We start from the raw sequence: 22661 nt of genomic DNA, 5'->3' as shown, positions 1-22661 counted from the left end.
ATAAACACATTATTCGACGAAAATAATCTAACAGACCAATTTTTTTTATTTATTTTTAATAAATCAGTATGATTGAATTTGGTAATTATGGTTCAAACAGAGAGTCCCCAAAACATCCCTAAAGCTAGAAAAGCTAAAAAGCAATATTTAAAAGGCCTCAAAAATTCGTTGCTTCAGTCTTCAACTTGGAATATTAAAAGTGAAGTCACCAACATTGGAGCAGGGAATGGATGGGCAAGTAATGACGGGCTTTGAAATAGGGTGTGGGATTGGCATCAATGTTGGTCAGCTTTTAAATTTAGTTGTTATTTTTCAATCTGCAAATCTATTTTGACTTGTGTATCTTTTCATTCCACAAATTGGAAATAGGATGCCTGTTGCACATTGTTGTGGTTTCATCATTGCATGTAGTCAACACTTTAGAGCCAATAGAGAATTCCGAAAATACCTTTGCAGGGATGTTATCCTATTGGTACCTATGCCTAATTCATTTGATTTAGACAGGGGTCTACTACCTGTTGTGCAGGTTATTCAGACTCTACTAGATGCCAAGGGTCTTCCAGTTATTGTCGGCATTGGAGGGCCAAGTGGTTCTGGTAAAAGGAGTTTGGCTCATACGATGGAAAACATTGATAGTTGTGATGTCATTTGGTTGGAAATCTATTATAAAATAGGTCAAGTGAAGGATTTCAAGTCTGATGATTTTAGCTCGCTTGATTTATCTCTTCTTTTGAAGAATATTGAAGACATAAGAGCTCGACAGACCACAAGGATCCCTTTGTTTGATTTTGAGAAATGTATTCACAATGGTTTCAAGAATCTTGAAGTTTATGAAGACTATTGTGTGGTTATATTTGAAGGTGTATATGCTTTCCACCCAGAAATTTGAGCTTCTCTTGACATCTGGATAGCCGTTATAGGTGGAGTTCATTCACATCTTGTTGCAAGAGTGCAAAGAGATATGGACAGGGTTTTGATAAAAATGGCAATGTTTGTATTAAAGAAAATAAAACCCATTGGTCAGCTCTACGAAAGAGCGTCTGAACAAAGAGAATCTGGCTCTGCAGAACGCTCTACATTGTTCATGCACATTACACATTAAATAGAAAACATGGTTTTAGGGAAGTTAGAACATCATCATAAGAAATAGAAACTAATTCCTATCCTGAGGTTACGTGAACCAACTCTACCTATTTTGGGATATTCTTCATTATCTTCAACACTCCCCCTTAATGGATAATGGGCTCACATGTATGCCTAACATCTCCCTAAGCATTTGAAACTTAACTTTTCCAAGAGGCTTAGTGAAAATGTCTGCAACATTATCACATGTATTACAATATTCCAGATGAATTTCTTTGGATTGCACTTTCTGCCTGGCAAAGTGAAATTGAGTATCAATATCTTTAGTGTTTTTGTGAAACACTGGATTATTGGCGAGCTTGATTGAACTCTGATTGTCGCATCTAATTGTTGTTGCGACTGTCTGTTCTTCCCCAACATCCTAGAGAAGTCTCCGCAACCAAACCGCCTCACACATTGCTGCACACATGGCTTGATACTCTACTTCTGCTGAGGACAAGGAGACATTGTTCTGCTTCTCGTTGCTCCATGTGATCGCCCCAGATCCAAGACTGAATGCATAACCTGTTATAGATCTGCAATCATCTATATTTCTTGCCCAATCTGAATCTGCATATCCTGCCAATCTAACATTAGAAGAGTCAGTGTAAATAATTCCATAATCTACAGTACCTTGTAGATACCTCAAAACAATCTTCGTTGCATTCCAATGGCTTTCAAGTGGCTTAGACATAAATTGGCTTAGGACACTGACTGCATAAGCCAAATCAGGTCTAGTGGTGTTTAGGAAGATTAGACTCCCAACCAGTTGTCTGTAAAGTGATGCATCCACCGCTTTTGAGCCATCTTCACAGTGCAATTTGATGTTCTGTTGCAATGGTACTGGTGCAGGCTTACACTGATCCATCCTAAACTTTTCTAACAGGCCTTTGACATACTTTGCTTGGGACAGAAATGTTTGACTTGAATCTCTCCAGATCTCAAGACCTAAACAGTATCTGAGTTCACCAAGGTGCTTCATCTCAAACATCTTTGACATTTGTTGCTTGATTTCATTAATTAGATATGTAGCATCACCTATAATTATCAAATCATCTACATATAATGAAATCAACACTATGCACCCTTGTTCATCTTTCATGGTGTAAAGATTAGGGTCATTCTTACTTCTATTATAGCCAGCTTGCAGAAAAAATGAATCAATCTTCTCATACCATGACCTGGGAGCTTGTTTCAGTCCATAAAGTGCTTTCTTCAATTTACAGACTAAATGTTCTTTTCCTTTCTAGACAAACCCTTCCGGTTGCTCTAGATAAACCTCTTCTTTTAGTTCTCCATTCAAAAATGCAGACTTTACATCTAGTTGGTGCATCATCCAATGTTTCTTAGTAGCTAAAGCAATTAACATTCTGATAGTATTCAATTTAGCTACAGGGGCGAAGGTTTCTTCATAGTCTATCCCTTCTTTTTGTGAGTACCCCTTTGCAACCAACCTAGCTTTCAGTTTTTCTATAGTTCCATCTGCATTAATTTTCGGTTTATATAACCATTTACAACCTATGGTCTATTTTCCTCTAGGAAGTTCAACCAATTCCCAAGTGTTATTTCTGATTATTGAATCATATTCATGTTCCATGGTTGTTTTCCATTCACTACTTTCATTTGCTTCTCTATGACTAGACGGTTCAACCACATTCAGCATACTAGTTATAAAAACATTTTCCCTATATCTTGCAGGCATTTGAGCTTTCCTACTTGATCTCCTGAGTGGTGGGGTGGTGGTTTCAAATCTCATTCGATCATCATTTATTTCTTCCTGTTGCTGTTGTTGTTGCTGTTGCTATTGTTGCTGCCACTGTTGTTGCTGTTGTCGCTGCTGCTGCTATTGTTGTTGTTGTTGTTGCTGTTGTTGTTGTTGTTGTTCATCCTCTGCCTTTGTCTACTACTGACCCTGATTGCTTTCTACTTCTTCTTCTTCCACAAAGTACGGAATGTCACATTCCTCATAGTGCTCATCTAGTTCTTCATGGTCCTGCTCATGGAATTTAACATCTCTACTAACAAAGATCTTGTGAGTAGAGGGATTAAATAATCTGTATGCTTTATATGATGAACAATACCCTATCAAAGTACATCTGATGGCTTTTCAATCTAATTTTCTTCTATATTCCTTTGGTATGTGGGAAAATGCTTTAGATCCAAATATTCTTAAGTTTTTTACTGCAGGCTTATATCCATATCATGCTTCACAAGGAGTTTTAGACTCAAGACTTTTTGTAGGACTCCTATTTTTTAAATAAACTGCAGTATTCACTGCTTTAGTCCAAAAACCATTCGAAAGATTCTTACCTTTCAGCATACCTCTAGCACATTGCACCAGTGTTCTGTTTTTTCTTTATTTTACTCCATTTTGCTGTGGAGTATGGGGTACTATGAATTGCTGAAAAATTCCATGATCTTTACAATATCTGATAAGCTCATCCTTCATGTATTATCCCCCTTGATCAGAATGAAGAATTTTTATTTGTTTCCCTGTTTGTCTTTCAATCATATTTTTAAATTGCTTAAAATATTCGAATGTATGACTCTTATTACTTAAGAAATGTACCCAAGAAAACTTCATACAGTCATCAATAAATAGTAGAAAATACAGTGCAACTCCTAAAGATTTTGTCTGCATGGGTCCACAAAGGTCTGTGTGCACTAATTCAAGTATATCCCTTTGTTTCTTTTCTACTCGAATAAGGAATTCTTCTCTATGTATTTTTCCTAATGTACATGCATCACAATCATTATATACTTTCTTTAGCATAGGAAGATCTCTTACCATTTCCTTCTTTTGTAGTAATAAAAAATCATTGTAGTTGATGTGGTCGAATCTCTAATGTGAAAGCTCTTATGTAGTCAGGCTCACTGTTGTCAATGCTTGAACCGGTGCAGGTCTCACATCCAACTTGTACAGTCCTCCTGTTCGGATCCCTGTAGCAATTGCCTTCATGCCATCTAGCAGATCTTTAATGTAGCAATTAGATTTTAAAAATTCGACTTTCAAATCTTGATCTGTAATCATAGATACAAAAATCAAGTTCTTTGTTATACCAGGCACATACATAACATTATAAATTTGTTTGATATTACCATCAGGTAGAATAACAAAAACTTTCCCACATCCTTTGATTTGATGGCTTCTGTCATCACTTGGGTAAATATGTGCGCCTTCGTTGATTTCTTTAAAATCCTCGAGCCAGTGCTTATTCCCTATCATATGTGTTGACGCTCCTGAGTCTACATACCAGATGTCTGCATCAACATTTTCATCACGATCTGCCATGAACAATCTTAAATTCTGCACCTGATCACCATTCGCGAGATGACCTGCATGTCTTTTCAGCTTCTGTTGTTCTTCATGATATTTCTTTTTCCTACACTCCCTAGCAATATGACCCAATTTTGCACAATAAAAACATTTAGTTTTAGAGTAGTTTTTATTCGGATGCATACCTTGAGTCAGATTTGGCCTTTTATGTTAGTTTGCTCTGTTTTGTTGTTGTGGGCTCCCTTTCCCTTTGTAGAAGTTCTTCTTCACCATCAATGCACGATTGGCACTCTGGGGCTTCAGAGACGATCTTATTTCTTCTTCTTGCATCAGTATACCTGTTAGCTCTTCAAAGTGCGGGATCTTGTCTTTGACATTTATCCCAGTGATGAACATTTGATAGTCATCAATGACACCATTCATTGTAATGGTTACAAGATTTGTATCGTCAACTGTATGACCAATGTCTAACAATTTGGTTTTTAGATCCTTGATCCTTGCTACGAATGAAGCAATTGTTTCATTCTCCTCCATCTTCATAGATAGGATCTTACTCTCGAGGAACAGAAGATGATTTGAGTACCTGATCTCATACAATTCCTCCAGAATTCCCCAGATCTCGTTAGCTGACTTACCTTCTCTGATGTGCGGTATAATGCAGTCTTTCACTTACATCTTTAACATTGTCCTTGTTCTACTTTCTTGTTTCTCCCACTCTAGGATCGATGCTAATCCAACAGCGGGCTTCAGCTCATCCCCATTCACAATCGTCCAAGCACTCTGTGCTTCTAGCAGAGTCTGCATCTTGAACTTCCAATTTGCATAATTGGAACCATCAAGCTTGTTATGCTCATTCATGCATGCTTCAAATATATTGTTATTCATCTTGGCGATTTAGAAAAAAAAATTCAACAGGTAAATGATGTTAAATTTACCCTAGATCTGTGACAAAGACAGATCACTGTTCTTCAATGTTGTTTGATCTCGTAGCACACGTGCAGATCACCGTGGATTTCTTCTCAGCCTCTAGACAACCTTCTATTGTCAGCTACAGCCTTGTTCTTGGCTTCCACACACAGCTTCTCTGACAGCTACAACCTTGTTCTTGGCTTCCCTTCGCATCCATAGCATTGTTATTGGCTTCCCCTCGCAGCCATAGCCTTGTTGTTGGCTTCCACAATCATCGCATATGTACGTCTTTTCTACGACGTCGTCGCAACTGTACACGTCTTTCCCGTGATGCAAAAGGAATAAAATTTGCATGAAGGAGCTACAGTGCACTCATCACAGAGGTACACTTAGAACCAACGATCATTTCGGAATCATCACAGTTATCCTCCTCACAACTGTGATGATTTCAGTTCAAAGAACCACCCACTAGCCAGCGTACAAGTTCCTCAGCCCTGATGCCCTGATACCATGATAAAAATGGAAATGCTTGTATTAAAGAAAATAAAACCCACTGGTCAGCTCTACGAAAGAGAGTCTGAACCAAGAGAGTTTGGCTCTGCAGAATGCTCTACATTGTTCATGCACATTACACATTAAATAAAAAACATGGTTTTAGGGAAGTTAGAACAACATCCTAAGAAATAGAAACTAATTCCTATCCTGAGGTTATGTGAACCAACTCTACCTATTCTATGATATTCTCCATTATCTTCAATAGGTTTCTTGTCCCATTGCCCAGAATGAGATCATGACAACAATTTTCCGAATGTTTCAACAACACATTGAGCCTCATCTTGTACATGCACATCTTAAAATTCACAATGATTTTGATCCTATACATTCTTCTGAGAGCTCACTTTTTGTCTTAAAAATTAACAAACATGTTTCATATCAGGAAATAATAAAGGTTTTAGGCAAAGAAAAGATGAGCAACACGGTTCAACATTTTACTAGTATTTATCTACATGTGTCTAAATTATGATCAAATGGGAAACTTACTGAAAATTATTGCATACATGTGAGAATCAGTGAGGGGTAGTTTTCGTTGTTAATACAAGAGCCAATCAAAGAAGGAAATTTTATCGTACAACTTAAACTTGGCTTTGACATGAGTGTGAGGAATGTAGTTGGACTTATAAACCTTCGATACCAGGTTGTCACATACGTTGAAGCAACTACAATGATTTATCAAGATGATAAGCTTCTCATAGAAGTGGATCATATATAAGATTTTTCAATTCCTTACTTGCAGATAAAGGGTTCAAATAAAGAACCTATAGTTGCTGCTAGATTAGCACTCAATCTAAGGGGAACTTACCTTAGATTACTTAAAATATGGGGTGTTGTTTCCATTGGGATGGCTTTTGCAATATTCACAATGGAGAGGAACATACATCATCCGTTTCCCTAGACATGAGTTTATAGCAAGGCATGCATCCCTAGCCCAGTGTTCTGCAAATCCAATTTTCCTTTAAAATGGATTTTGGTTTCTCTCAATCAGTTTTTTTGTTAGTTTGGGCTTATGTAATCCTATGTAATGATGTTTTCTTGTTCTTGCATCAATTTTCTATCCACCTCCTTTCCTTAAAACTTGTTTATTTACATTGTATTCCAATTTTGACAGATCTATTGATGTATAATTACTTTAGCTTCATAAGGCATCAAATTTATTTTAGGAAAACAAGGCTTGTAAAGGGTGACCTTGAAAATTTTGAATTTGTTAGCAGATAGATTATCGTTAAATGGTCATATTGGGATGCTATAGACTAAATAAGTTGGAAATTTCAATTCAATTTTTGTTTGCCACAGTTACCATCTTTAGCACTGAAATAGACTCAATCAAGGGTAAATTTGATATGCTTTCCCTCTTTGCCTTTGATGGCAGGGGAATATTCTCTCATCACTCTTTTTCCACTAGGTTGTAACAATCTTGGGGTACTTGTTTCATAATTTACATATAAAAAATAAATTAAGAGGAAAACCCAAAACTTAGCAATTCAAATTTATTTGTTAAAAGCAATATATATATATATATATATATATATATATATATATATATACATATATTAAGGTGGTGTTAGTTGGTATTTTCAAAGTCCAGATTTTGATTTGGGCTCTGATACCATATGTGAGGACCTAACCTAGGTTTTCTAACCAAACTAAATTTATCATTTAATTTAAACAAAATAAGAAGGGAAATAGGCTATTTATAGCTCAACATTTATTTGATGATAATATACAAGTAAAATTTATTTACAACATATTAAACAAGTAAGAAATTTCATTGCAACAATTTACATAAGTAATCAACAAATGGAAGAATACATATTTCAGTAGCTTGGCTGAGATGATCCCAACTCTGTTAGGATGCTCCTCTTGGCTACCCGACTGAATTTACCTCCCAGCCAACTAGGAATGATTTCCTAGCCTAAGAAACCTTCACGGGTTCACTAGCCCTCTGAGCCCAAGTCCAACCCGTCGTAGTGTGTCAAAGTTAAAACCAACACTCTCTAATAGATCCAATTTTGAGTTTTCTCATTTGTATCTTCATTATCTCTTTTCTCTTTCTCCACATTCCTCCCAAAATAAAATCCTCCAATGCCAAAACAAAGACCAAGGATCCCATACCCTGATCCTCTCATCCTCCTTCCCCTTTATGTTTCTTCTTCCCATCAAACTCAACCACCTATCATTAACGTCATGACTACCCCCTCATCCTTTTATTTTAATATCCTTGACTTTCATTACCATATCTTATGCAACATAGATTTGAAAAGACACCTCGATAATAGAATATGGATATTTAATTTAGAATTAAATTGGAGAAGACCATATCTTTTCCAAAGTAGATTTGAGAAGACACCTTGGGAATATAATATGGATATTTAATTTAAAATTAAATTGGAAAAGACCATATCTTTTCCAAAAGTAGATTTGAGAAGACAGTTTGGGAATAGAATATGGATATTTAATGTAGAATTAAATTGGATAAGACCATATCTTTTCCAAAAGTAGATTTGAGAAGACACATTGGGAATATAATATGAATATTTAATTTAAAATTAAATTGGAGAAGGCCATATCTTTTACAAAAGAGGATTTGAGAAGACACCTTGGGAGTATAATAATAAAAAATAATAAAAGTCATATTACTAAAGTAAAATTACATATTCAAAAGTGTAGGTTTATACCAATATTATTTAATAATTGTAAGTCAATATATGCATGTTAATTAAACCTTAATCAAAATTACCCTGATAGGGTCAAGTAGGGCATTACACCAAGAGTCCTTCTTATTTGCATGGATGTTGTGGAAAAGTGGGAGACACTGTGGAGGGCGTGGCTAGCATGCACATCTAGGGGCATGTGCGCACAGGGAATTATCCTCCAACGAGGAGCACTCTAACAATGTGGAAAGGGAGGAGGAGCTTACACAGGACCCAACACACTCACTTGGTCATGTTGTTCAGCAATCATCCCTGGACTCGATTTCTAATCAATTGAGGGGAAACAAGGCTAACATGGACATCTGTTACAGGGAAAAGTGTCTATATAGAACTGCTCTATCCCACTAAGGTGTGACAGCTGCCTTATAAACAACCAGAGAAAAGCTACTTATGTTCTTCCTTTATGAATTATAGATAGAGAGGAATAGAAGGACCAACCTCTGTCTTGCGCTAATCCTTTGGTTCGATCCCTCTCTCCTTTGATAGTCCCCAGCTACCTGCTCCCTTGCACGCCCAGCTTCACAAAGTACCTGTAAGATCACAGAAGCATAGCACTATACAAAGACATGGATCTATATTCATAAACAATCTAGGATCAAATGTAAATTGACCATACAAATGTAACAAGCATCAATGATACAAAAGCATGGAGGAAAACTAAAATAGCTTTTATTGATAAAACAAGAAAAGATCCAAGAGGAGTTACAACTGGTTGTTCTGACCCAGCATCAACCTCCAAGCAAAGAAGCCCCTCTTCACCTCAAACAAAGCATAGATCACCCAACAATCTGATGTTTGTCTCTAGAAACCAACAACAATTCCTTACAATATGCAAAATTCCAGCCTCTGGATCTCTGGGATGAGGGATCCATATATAGATATCTGTAAGGGGGATGAGTTAGCTTGTGATTTGATTAGTGTCTTCTCTCTGATAGTTCTTGCTTCTACTTGGAGACTGAGGGCCTCTTACTCATCCTTGGTCGAATTCAGTGAGGCAAGTGTCACAGGAGAAGATTCTGGAAGCTTCCATTGCCTCTCCACCTTGCGGAATGACACTTCCATTTGTCATTTCTCGCCCATCGCACCCCACAGAAGGGAGTTTTGAAATGCAACGCACCCTCATAGTGCATTTGGGTGAGATGCAATGCACCTAGCCAGTGGAGCAGCTGCAATGATCCTGTTTTGACCAATTTTGAGTAGTTTTTCATGGAGAACTTCTGGGAGAAGTTGTAATTTGTTGACCTTGTTCCTTTAGGGGTTAGAACAACACTTTTAGGGACTTAGGAGCCCTTGGTTTATGGACATTTCATGCTTGGTGTTGTAGGGCACAAAAATGTCTATAACAACATCCTCTGAGACCACGTATATGAAGATACAAATGAACTAATGCCCTACATGAATGACATCCAGTTTTGTTAGTATGAGATTTTGAAACAATTGGATAATGTATGCAAATTTTAGAGGCGAACTAATGAACGCATGGACGAGATAGAGGCCCACCTGGAGCACACTGACTTCCATATGCATGAGAGGCAGGATCCTCTAACAATTCATCCTATGTACCCTCCCCACCCACCAACCTGATATGTAGTTGACCAGTTGTTTGCTTATTTTTCTCCTTTTTTAGCATGTATGGCTTCGAAACCCTCCAAAAATAAAGGTTCAATTGCAAAATATTATGTATTACATACTGGCTCTCCTCGCCAATAAATCAGTGCAGAATGAGGCAAGAAGAATTGCTGAAAATCAATGTGTACTATGCTTTTTCATAATAGTATAACAATAGTTTGTTTATCAACTAAAAAAATAATTCAAACAATATAATTATAAAACGTTCTTTTTACAAACCAGAAATACAATTTTTAAGCAAATCCTAAAATTTGGTTATTTAAATGCCTGGAAATGAGGGGCTCAATATATGGCACTATATCAGAACTAACTCTAAAATAAAAGGACTAGAAAGAGAAACAAAAAAATGGAAAAAGTATGGAACACAAATTTTATTAATCCGACGACCTATGTCTACACGTAAGAGGTAGGACCAACCCTCCATCCTAGTGTAAAGGCGGTAGGGCTTATTGCCCCGATATAAGTAGTAGGTAAGGGGTGCGGTGACTACCCATATGTGTAATATTCGTACTTCCCCGATTTCATCCCTGTTGAGTTGAGATTCATTTTACATATATAAAGGTACTTGGTAAAATATATTGAAGGCAACCAACCATGTGAAATCAAATTATGTGATTAATTTAATATTTTGTAATAAATAATTTATAATAAGATTAAATTGTATTAACTATGAGAATTTTATATTCAGTATGTATATGTATATGTATATGTATATATATATATATATATATATATATATATATATATATATATAGTTAAATTAAGCTATATAATTTAGTAATTTATTTACCATTAAATTATAAATAATTTTCTATTTTTACAATATCATAAACCGATAAAAAATTACTTATCATTAAAATTATATATATATATATATATATATATATATATGAATTAATTGTTTTTATATTAAATAAAGGTTTTATTAAATATAAACATATAATATAAATCAAAATATCTTAATTTAAATAACAATAAATCTTCAATTTACCCATAGGGCATAAAATATACGGAGATAGGGTGTTCTCATAAGGAACTCTATGGTTTGAAGGTCACTAGTTGGAAACTTCATGGGAAAAAATCTAGCCATGTTAAGGGATGGTGTGGCGTGGGGCATGTCTGATCCCTAAGTGATTTTGACACCTTACACACCCTTGATTCTAAACTACTTAAGCCACAAGTTAGGCGTGTCAGTCATTTCAAGACTCACATTACCTAAAAAATAAAAAATAAAAATAGTAATATATATATATATATATATATATATATATATATATATATATATATATATATATATATATATATATATATATATATATTTTTAAATGATGATGATGATTAACATCTACTAAGATCTATGGGGTCTATAGGGCCTTAAGAAGGTAAGAGATAAATAATAATTATTTACCACTTTATTTCTGTGCTAAAAAAGAAGTGAAATAAGGGTCCCCATGTCATTAAATTAAATCAAATATGAGTATAACATGGACAACCTAAGAGAAAGTGTTTTCTCATGTTCAACCCACTTAGGGTCACACACATGACAAACTCTTTCATCCCATGGAATTTTGAGAATTAACCAACTCAAGTTTCATTATGAACCTCATGACAATTAGTCCTTATCTTGGCAATGTTCATTTCCTTTGTAACACTAGGTAAGATAGAAAGATAATTTTAATTTTCGAGATTGAGGTTGATCACCTCCTTATAATATCATAGTTTCTTTTTTCCCTCTAGCTTCTTAAATTTATAAGTAATAATATTTTCAATATTATTTGAACTCTGCAATATTATCTCTTCCTTAATTCCCCAATGATCCTACCAAGATCGAACATCCTTATGCCACCCTGGCTTGAGTAGAAAGGGGGGTTTTGCTAGAGTTAGAAGTGATTTTAAAAAACATCTTGGTGTCTGCGTTGTATAACTTCCCCTTATACATAATATACCTAATCATAACAACTCTTTCAATGGGGAAAATCCTTTCTTCAATAAGGAGGATAGGGTAGGGAGTCTTTCCTTTAATATGAGATTATAGGTTATAAACTATTTTTGGATCTGCTCAATCTTTCTCCATTAGTCTCTAGATATAATACAACATCAAACCTTAAAATCCATATAAACAAAAAATGTGAAGGTGTTATTTCATGCTTAATTAAATAATGGCAATATCCTAAACTATGTATATATATATATATATATATAGATATTAATTATTTAGTTAGTTATTTAGGGAATAAATTTATATTGATAAATTCGAGATCATGAAGAGGACCACTCACTAAACAAAAGATTGTTGTAATAAGGTGACACCCATCCATGAAGTTGAGGACCCACCATTTGACAAATAAATAATTCCATGAATATGGCCTTTTTATAATTAATCAATTAGGGTCGTTATGTCCCCCCAAAAAAACATTATTAATAATTTGATATTGAAGAAATATGGTCGTAATCATAACCCACCTCACATATTCCATTTTGATAATGATCAAATAGATGACAGACCCAACAACTACTTGATTGCTGATAAATGATTTAGTTTGCATTATATGGAAAGAAAGAAACAGTGACCATGTGACTTGTCGACAGCCAAATCTCTACTTAGAAGCAACATGTATACAAGTTTATATATATATATATATATATATATATATATATATATATATATATATATATATATAATAAAAGTTTCATTGAACCTTAAAGGCCACCACTCAATATCATTTAAATTAAAAAATGGAGTAGTCTATAATGCAAATTTTTTGGATGTTGATATGACATTTCTATGAATGTTCATACATCCATAACATTGATATTTCGACAACTACATAGTTTACTATAATCCCTTGACATCTGCACCTTGTCTCCATTTCTAGCCTACCTTGTATCCAATCTTGCCCCATCTTGTGTACATCTAACACCGACAACTGTAAACAAACTCAACCAGTGCTCCTATAAGCGTTAAATTTAAAAAATTACAACCTACAATTTACTACTCAAACTTTCAAAATTTAAAATATACAGTGGGCGGTTTGAATTTTTCTATGTCTCGGTGCCCATTTGAATTTTGTTGCTAATGCCTCAACGAAAGCGAGTGGAGCTATCCATGGAAGTTTGGGAGGGCCTTTCATCCTAGAATTCAACCAGATCGTAATTGATAGAAACTATAATTGTGCTTGCCGCATTGGCCATTCTAGCACATAACGTGTGAAAACAATAGCACTTCGCTCGGGAAACCTTGATGAAGGAACCACCATGGAAATAGTTGGATCCTTTTCTTACTACATTTATAACAGGAGGCGAGACCTTCCTGTGAAAGAGAAGACTCCATTATATGGTGTGTACATGACCTCAATGAAGTCATCTCGTTGAAGTCTCCATACCCATCACGATAACTTAGTACAAAGAATAATGGTGTGACCAAAAATGTGGGTCTCAAGAAAATAGTACATGATACAAGATATGTTGGCATAAAGGGGCCAAACAGTAGTACAATGATAGAAAGTGATCCAAATTTATGTACGAACGAAAATGAAATACATATTTAAAAATAGAAACACAGAGGTAAATCGAAAACTAAACTTAAATTTATTAATAACAAAACACTGAGAACTGTTTGCATACAGAATGGAAATAAACTACCTCGGGTGCCCATAGCTTATATCTGAGACGAGATGTGGTGGATACATGCTTCTAAATTGTGTTACAATGAGGCTTAGAGGCATTTTTATTATTAAGGAGCAATGCAAAACCCTAAACATCCAAAAACCTAACCCTAGGAGCTAAAGTGCCAAATTTATGTGGGCCCCATTGGGGTTAATTGGTACATTAACTTACTGGGGTCATAAATTGGCATACGACCTTTGTTTGACACATACGATACCTATTTAGAAATATTTATCCAAGGACTACAAATTTTGATTGCAAACCCTTATTATAGGCCATGGGTTTGTTTATTTCCCCAAAAAATGTCGTCTAGGGCCTCAAAATAACTCTGGAAGTTCAGGACCCAAAAATCTGCCAAAAATTGTAGCTCTGCTAGAGATTAGGAAACTTACAGGAAACAATTTTGGGGTTCCAAGTGGAATAGGGGAGTGGCCACCAATATCCACCTATATCATTCTACCCCCTTGAAGAAGCAATGCTCCCCAATGTGTTGAATACCTCCATGAGATGAGAAACATTCTACTGAACTTGGTCCATGGTGAGCCACTTACCTTGGTGCAGGACTTGGCTGACTTTGATAACTAGATAGAGTATAATCATATGTTTCTCTACTTGCCAGTACTTTTAACTTGTGTTTCCATGATCCAATAAATTGTGGCCTATTCGATGTACTCTGGATCTGATGTCTCCTACAATGGTGGAAAGTATGGTCAAAGGTGATCCACATTGAATACTAGGTGCATGCCAAGGAATGGAGGAATTCTTAGCTTGAAATAAATTTCACCCATGGCCTTGGGGATGATGTGAGACCTATATCAAAGTGGTTGAAGCTTTCGATGGGCTCTGACAAGGTGTGCCTTCTCTAGGCACAACCATACCTTATCGCCCACCTTAAACTTGTGAGGCACTCAATGTTGATCATGACATTGTTTGACTTGGAATATGCTTTCTCTAGGATATCATGAACTTGTTAACGGATGTGTTGGATGCATTTAATAAACCTGGAACCTTTATCAGCGTCGAACTATACAGGTGCAGACTCTGTCAGTGTACTTGTAAGAGGCATGGTAACATCAATCAGGCACAATGGTTGAAATCCCAGACCCCCTTGGAAGGGGTTATGGCCAGAATAACTATGGATAACTCTGTTATAGTTGTGCTAAACATAGGTAAGACTTTCATCCCACATCTGTGGGTGCTTAGAGTTGTACATGTGGAGTATGTGCATTGTCATTCTATTTACAACCTCCATCTAACCATTAATATTTGGATTGAATGCAATCTATTTGGTGAGCTTGGTGTTCAAAATAGACCAAAGGCCCAACCAGAATGCACTCAGGAACCGTTTGTCCTAATAAGATATAATGGTCTTTGAAATTTCAAAATGTACACAGACTCATTCGTAGAAGAGTTTGGCAATGTCTTCTAATGAAATTCTCTTCTTGCAGGCCTTTGATATTGCCATCTTAGAAAATCTATCAATGAACACAAATACACAATTGTTACCATGCTTGGTAGAAGGAATTCCAACAATATAGTCCATGGCGATGGGTTCCCATGGTTATCTAGGAGTAGGAAGAGGAGTGTATGGGCCTTAATTCTTAATGGTAGTCTTGGAAATGGCATAGGAAGTGCAAGATCTTATAAATTTTCCAACATACTATCATAGTTTTAGCTAATATAAATACTTCTACATTATTGCCACAATTTTATCCAAACTAAAGTGTCTTATGACCCGATTGTAGTGTGCTTCCAAAATTATCTTGGCACACTCGCTTGAAGGAACACAAAGGTTCCATGGGTAGAAATATTTCTTGTCATCCACTAGGATCTTATATGTGGTGCCATAATCTGGATCATTTTTGTATAGTTGTGGCCATCCAAAGGTCTTGTGGAGACAAGAGTTGAGAAAAATTGTTAATGCTGTATTGGGGTCAATTGAGGCAATCTGCAACGTGATTGGTGTCGACCTTTTTATATTTGATTTTCAAATGGAATTGTTGCAGATATGTGTAACACTTCTGATGGTGATCGTTATGTAACTTCCCTTGTGTTTGTATGAATTAAAGAGGTCATCGCTCTGTGTGGATGACCATCTCCTTGCCCAGAGTGTAATGTTTCCATTCTCGGCACATGTGCATGATGGAATAAATCTCTTTATCGTAGGTGAGGTATTTTTGAATTATATCGAAAAGTGTCTCACCCTGATAGGCCACCATATGCCCTTGTTGGGTGAGAATAACACCAATAGCATAATCAAAGGTGTTTGTCTCAATTTCAAATGGTTGTTGCAGGTCGGGCAATTTGAGTAGTGGTGTAGAGCAGAGGTGGTGCATCAGATCAATGAATGCCCTCTGTTGGAGCTTAGACCAGAAAAAAATTGCTTTTCCTTCGCCCTTGGTAACTTGACTCAATAACTAAATGATATGAGAGAATCCTAACACAAACCTCTGATAAAAATTGGCAGGGTTTGAATGACCTACCGAATGTGTTGCAAGTCCTCTTCCCAACTCTTTCTAAATATGAGGATGTTGCCTAGATATAAACCACGAATGAGTTGGTTAACAACTAGAAGATGTCATTCATCAGCCTCATAAAAGTTGAAGGGGAATTTTTTAGCTCGAAAGGCATTACCAACCAGTCAAAAAGGACTTCTTTGGATTTGAAGGTAGTCTTCTAAACATCTGTGGGTTCTATTGGAACCTGGTGATAGCCAGACTTCAAATCAATCTTATTGAATTACTTAGAACCCTTGAGCTGGTCAACAATGTCATCGATCCATGCAATCAGATACCTATTCCTGACAGTGATTTTATTTAGTGCCTTATAATCAATGCAAAGTCTCGAGGTCCCATCCTTTTTCTGCATAAGTACAATTGGGCTCCCACATGGTGAGAAAATTGGTCAGATTCTCCCTTTATACAAGAAAACCTGGATTTGTCGTTTTGTTTTTTTGTTGTCCATAATAGACTAGTAGTATATCAACCCATTGGGTAGGGGTGCTTAGGGGGTCATATCGATCAAATACTTGACCTAACAGTGCAAAGGTACTACTGTGGGTGAGGAGAAGATATCTGTGTATTCTTCCATAACTTTATCCACCTACTTCTATTCTATGGAGGAACCCTTCCCATGGGCCATGGATGTAGCCACAATATTCCCCTTACTTTGAGAGTGAATCAGAAAGAAAATAAACTTCTCGGTTTGGGAGATGATCTTACTGCATTTGTTAGCAAAGATCAAATAGATGGTAGTAGGTAGGGATACCTACAGTATCGTGTACAAATTAGTGTGAAAATTAATAATAACAGTGCAAGGGCTAGAAATATACACAACATGAAGTTTCCACAAGTATGGTTGGCCTAGAAATACATCACAGACTTCAATATTAGGAACATCACACATCACCTCATATGTGAAGGGTTTGATGTTGTAATAAAGGCGACACTATTGTATGACACAAGGATCTCGTCCTTGGTGGACCCACCCAATGTTGAATGGTTGTGGTTGTGGTGTGGTTGGTAGGCCTAACCAATTAATGACCCCTGTTGAGACTAGGTTCTTTTGGCTCCTGTTATCAACAACAAACTGCAATGGGGACCCCTTCACCCACATCTATGAGTGGAAGGGAAACTCCCCTTCCTTTGGATATTCACGCTCAATCTTCAAGACCTTGGTGGTGGAAATGGTGGCATTGGGCTCCATATCGATAATATTCTTCTCCGTGTCGTTCCCCTTGTCAGGTTCTGACTTAGATTCATAACATGCATTTGACTGATAGGCTTTTGGCTTAGCCACTAGGGACTTCTTGGTGTGACACTCATTTATGTTGTGAGTAGGGCTCTTGTGGAACTCACACCACTTTCCTATGTCCTTCTTCATTTTCGTGGTGCTATTATTTTCTTGTGGATTTGATGGGTTGTCCTGAGTTGCCCCACCTTGGCTCTATTCTTTGTTCTATGATTTGGAGGGGGATTTCCCATGCTTTGTCGCAGATCCAAAGTCATGCTTCTTCAATTTAAATTTATGCTCGATCTTGATAGCATATCGGTATGTTGTGCTCAGTGAGGATAGCTCCAAGAACTCCATATCATCTTGGATATAATTATGTAAACAACCATGGTACTTGAGTACCAGATGATTCTTAGAATCCTTGATACCCAAATTCATGTGAAGGGTATGAAAACTATTTGTGAACTCTGGCACGTCTTCGTCCTTCCCTACCGCAATGTGGTCCATTTTATCACTTATCTTCATATTTCCTGAAAAGGTAATATTCTTCATTGATGGTGTCTCGGAAAGAATCCCAAGTGGGTGTAGCTAAAAACAATGAGGGTTCCTTCTTGTCCCTCCACTCATAATCGGTTTCCCACTAGTAATCTTTTCCTTGTTGGACATATTATGGACCGAAAAGTACACTTTTAATATATTTAAACACTTATCTATAACATCTACATATATCTGGCTTTCAAATATGGGAATTTCATAGTTAACTTGCAACTTGAACGGGTTGACGTCTCTGAGGTGGCTGCGAGATGAAGATTCTTTTCTTCTGGATACCCACTGAAGGATCTGGTCATCTCATTCCTTTATCACTCAATGACTTCTTTGAGAAATATTTTGAAAGGATCTCCTACTCCCTCATCTTTCTTTTCTTCTACATGGTAGTCTGTCGGTGTCAGAAAGGCCAATCTTGCAAAGGTTCAACTAGTTCAAGTCATAACTCATGCCTCGACCTTGTTGGGGAAATGCACAAAAGAGCAAAGAAAGAGAAGACCGCTCTAATACCACTGAGCCAGATTTATGTGTGAACAAAAATGAAATAGACATTTAAAAATAGAAACACAGAGCTACAATGAAAACTAAACTTCAATTCATTAATAACAAAACACTAAGAATTGTTTACACGCAGAATGGAAATAAAATATCGAGAGATGATAACTTATCTTTGAGAAGTGATGTGGCAGCCACATGCAAGGCATTTTTATTTTTGAGGAACAATGGAAAACCCTAAAAATCCAAAAACCTAACCCTAAGAGATGAAGCACCAAAAGTAAGAGTGGGCCCCATTAGGGTGGTACATCAACTTCCCGAGGTCGTAACTTGGCATACGGTATCCATTTGGTGTGTATGATACCTCATTAGAGATATTTATTTGAGAACTACAAATTTTGAGGGAAAACCATTGGTTTTCTTGTTTTCCAAGAAAACTATATTTAGGGCCTCAAAACAACTTTGAAAATTCAAGACGTGAGAAACTACCTAAAATTGTAGTTGTACTAGAAATTAGGAAACTGAAAGGATATAATGTTGGGGTCCAAGTGGAATAGGTGAGTGGTCACCAATATCCATTTAGATAAGTGTTATGAAACCAACTCACAAAAAGGATAGATCAACAACTTAAAAATTAGCCTCTTCGAGGGGGAAACCTCTTTTACATTACATAAATGAACAATTCTTGGATGATACAAATGACGAGACCTCCTTTGTATATATAGGATTCTAAGGGGCCACAATATAATCATATATTACATAACAATAATAATGTAAGGGCACAAAAATAACAATAGTCAGCTTCTATGGGGTGCAACAATAACAATATGGGGGCTACATGGGAATAACAATACAAATAAGGGGGCTACACTAGCATTATAGGGACCTAACATGCCCCTCTCCTTCAAAAAAGTGTTGTCCTAAATGCTAAAGTAGTTGTAGATGCTTTTGTATAAAATTATCATCCTCCCATGCAGAATCTTCAACAAGTTCTTCCACTTAATGAGATACTCTGAAATTGATCAATTCTCAGTTGTCGGGTACTTGTTTTAATGAAAGCCTCAAGCTCAAATATGATCTTTCCTTATTCGTCAGGTTCTGGTAACACTGTTTGAACTAGAATCTTGCCACTGATAACCTTGTTTAAGCATGAAACATGGAAAACTAGGTGTACTCGGCAAGATGCAGGCAACTTTAATTTGTATTCCATATTACCAATATTTTGCAACACCTTGTAAGGACTGTAGTACTTGGGTGATAATTTATTTTCCTTCTTAGCTTGCTTGAGAGACATTTGTTTGTATGGTTATATCTGTAAAAATACTAATTCACCTAGATCAAAACTTCTTTCACTGCAATGTTGATATGCCTTTTGTTTCATTCAATTTTGCACCGGAGTGAGGTTATCCATTAAGAGTTGGAGAACTTCTTATTGATGTTTGAAGTGATATTACACTTCTTGAAACTTACAATTTTCTCTTAAATATGATGTGATGGATGGTGGATGATATCCATAAAGTGCATTAAATGGGGTAATTTTTGTTCCAGTATGGAAGGAAGTGTTATACCACCATTTAGTTAGAGGTAACCACTTGACCCATTTTGTTTGTTTATCTTATACAACACAACGAAGATATCCTTCCAAACATTTGTTCACTATCTCAGTTTTCCCCTCAGATTCGGTATGATAAGATGAGGTGTGAGCTAATTGAGTAACAAGACAAGAAAATAATTGTCCAAAACTTTCCTGCAAAAATGGGATCCCTGACGCTCTCTAATCTTTTGTTTTTTTTGCTAAAGTAAGCACAGGTCCTTCTATTCCAATTAAAAGAAAAGTTACATAACGTACATAATGAGGAGAAGTTTCCCAAGCAAAAGCCAAGCCTCACAAAGCCTCGGTCTGTGGGTCCACAAACCGAGACTCGGGCCCAAACCACCTTTCCACGTAACCACCAAAGACCCACCGAACAACATGACCATTCGGTCAACCCCCGAAGATCTAACAGTCCAAGTGTTATTTAAGGTTTCCTTCAAGCTCACACTTTAACAACAAAAACGGACCCGAAAAGAAAATTTAACTACCATTAGAAACCATTTCGGGTCCGAATGGGAAGATAACCTCTGGGCAGTTTAGCCACCCCAAATTCACCAGATGCATGCAATATCAAAAGGCATTTCTAACAAGAACAAAACTTCACTGCACCTTCGGACCTGAAGCCTGATAGAGACATCGCTTAATCTCATTTCTGGTCCATTTGGAAGGTTAACCAACTAGCTATTTGCCTCGCGAAATACATTGTATTTCTGCAATTTCACTGACTTGCCCACTCTTTAATGAAGCTCTCGGCACCAAACATTAAAAGGCTACATTTAATGTTCTTTTGATACCTTTGGAGACTTGTTTTATAATTAGTTTCCCGCCCAAAAAACCAAGGAATGTAGAGTTCCGTGTCCAATTTCCTTCCCGATAACCAGAGTAAAACTCTGGATCCGTCCTTGACCTCCTGCTCATACTTCTTCCTCATGTCAACCAAAATTCCTCTGTTCTTGAAGAACGCCCTGCTCATACTTCATCCTACTTATTTCCTCTGCTCTAGCAGATCTCCCTATCTAAGGTATCCTGTTTGTGGCACTCATCCCATAATCGACCTTGAGGAGTCTCTGACCATTCATATATTTTATTACTTCTGGCAGAGAGAATGCCTTCATTAGCCATAATATCTGCTAACCTGTTGGTTGTTCTTCGCACATGAATGAAACTAAGGGTTCTCATGGTGCGCAGGTGGGATTGAATAAGTTGATATACTTGCAATAATCTCTAGTGTTTTGACACTTTGTCTGGCACTGAGCCATTGCATATTTTTTTGACTGAATTGATTATCAGTTCAGAATCAGATTCAATTATGGTATTATGTAAGTTTGATTCCCTTAATATTTCTAGGCATTGCTCAAGGGCCATGAGCTCTACCATATTATTAGTGGATTTACCCAAATGACTGTGAAAGATGGCTTCTATTAAACCCTTTTCATCTCTTATTACTCCTCCATAACCAGCAATGCCAGGTTTCGTTTTGACGCCCCATCTATATTTCACTTCGTAAAACCATGTGGGGGGGTTGCCAGAAATCCTTATCAGTTGTTATATGACTTACATTCTTGATTATTCCCTGGGGGAAGAACCCCTGAAGGCTCAAATGCGTAAGTATCTGCATATCTTGATCATGAGGTTGGTTCTCAGGGGGGGATTTTAAAAGGCTTCCTATAGTCTCTTTGGGTTGTCCTATGATATGATCCATAACACTATGGGTAGAACCAATCCTGTTCTTGAAGATTCTATTGTTGCATTCTTTCCAAACATCCCAAATTAGAAAGCTAGGAACCAGCTCCCAAGCTTTGTTGATTATTTCATTTGCAGAGAAATTTCTCCTCCAATTCCTCAATGTGTTGTTGATGCTGCCAATGTCCCTGTCAGAATGTTTGAAGATTGAAGCCACCCAATTCCACAAGGTGGAGGTGAATGGGCAGAGGTTGAGAAGGTGTTCCATAGTTTCTTCTTGTAATTTGCAAAGCTGGCATCTTGATGGACCAATTACACCTCTCTTCCACAGGTTTTCCCAAGTTAGAATCTTTTTATGTTGCACCAACCACATGAACAGTTTGATTTTCATCCAGTTTTGATTCTGCCATAGGTCCTTCCATACCGTGTCAAGGTTTGGAAAGTCAAGCCCAAGGGCTATTCGCTTGGCCTCTTTAAGGTTAAAGTTACCTTCATTGTTTTTGCCCCATCTCAGTTGGTCTGAAGATGTTGAAATCAGAATCTTTCTCTGTTCCAAGATAACTATGAGAGCTTCTGCCTGGGCCTTCAACAGAGAGTCCTCACTGTAAATTAGGTTCTTCCATACTCTCCATTTTCCTTCGTTTCTATCCTGCTCCCAGAAGTCATTTACCCTGTGTAACCCTTTGTCATCGGTATCCTTCTTAAGATTGTCAAAATCTTCTCTCAACATTTTTGGTTC

The 22661-nt window shown here is 36.8% G+C and overlaps 1 pseudogene; it reads left to right on the top strand.

The window, feature by feature from the left end:
* The first annotated feature begins 370 nt into the window (after positions 1-370).
* LOC149196973 (uncharacterized) lies at positions 371-6761 on the top strand (annotated as a pseudogene).
* Positions 6762-22661: the final 15900 nt, after the last annotated feature.

This window comes from Pinus tabuliformis, chromosome 2_2 (genome assembly GCF_031772625.1).
Source record: "Pinus tabuliformis cultivar Carrire ecotype Pingquan chromosome 2_2, CPIR1, whole genome shotgun sequence".
NCBI classification, from domain to species: Eukaryota; Viridiplantae; Streptophyta; class Pinopsida; order Pinales; family Pinaceae; genus Pinus; species Pinus tabuliformis.
This window is presented reverse-complemented; position numbering and strand designations above follow the sequence as displayed.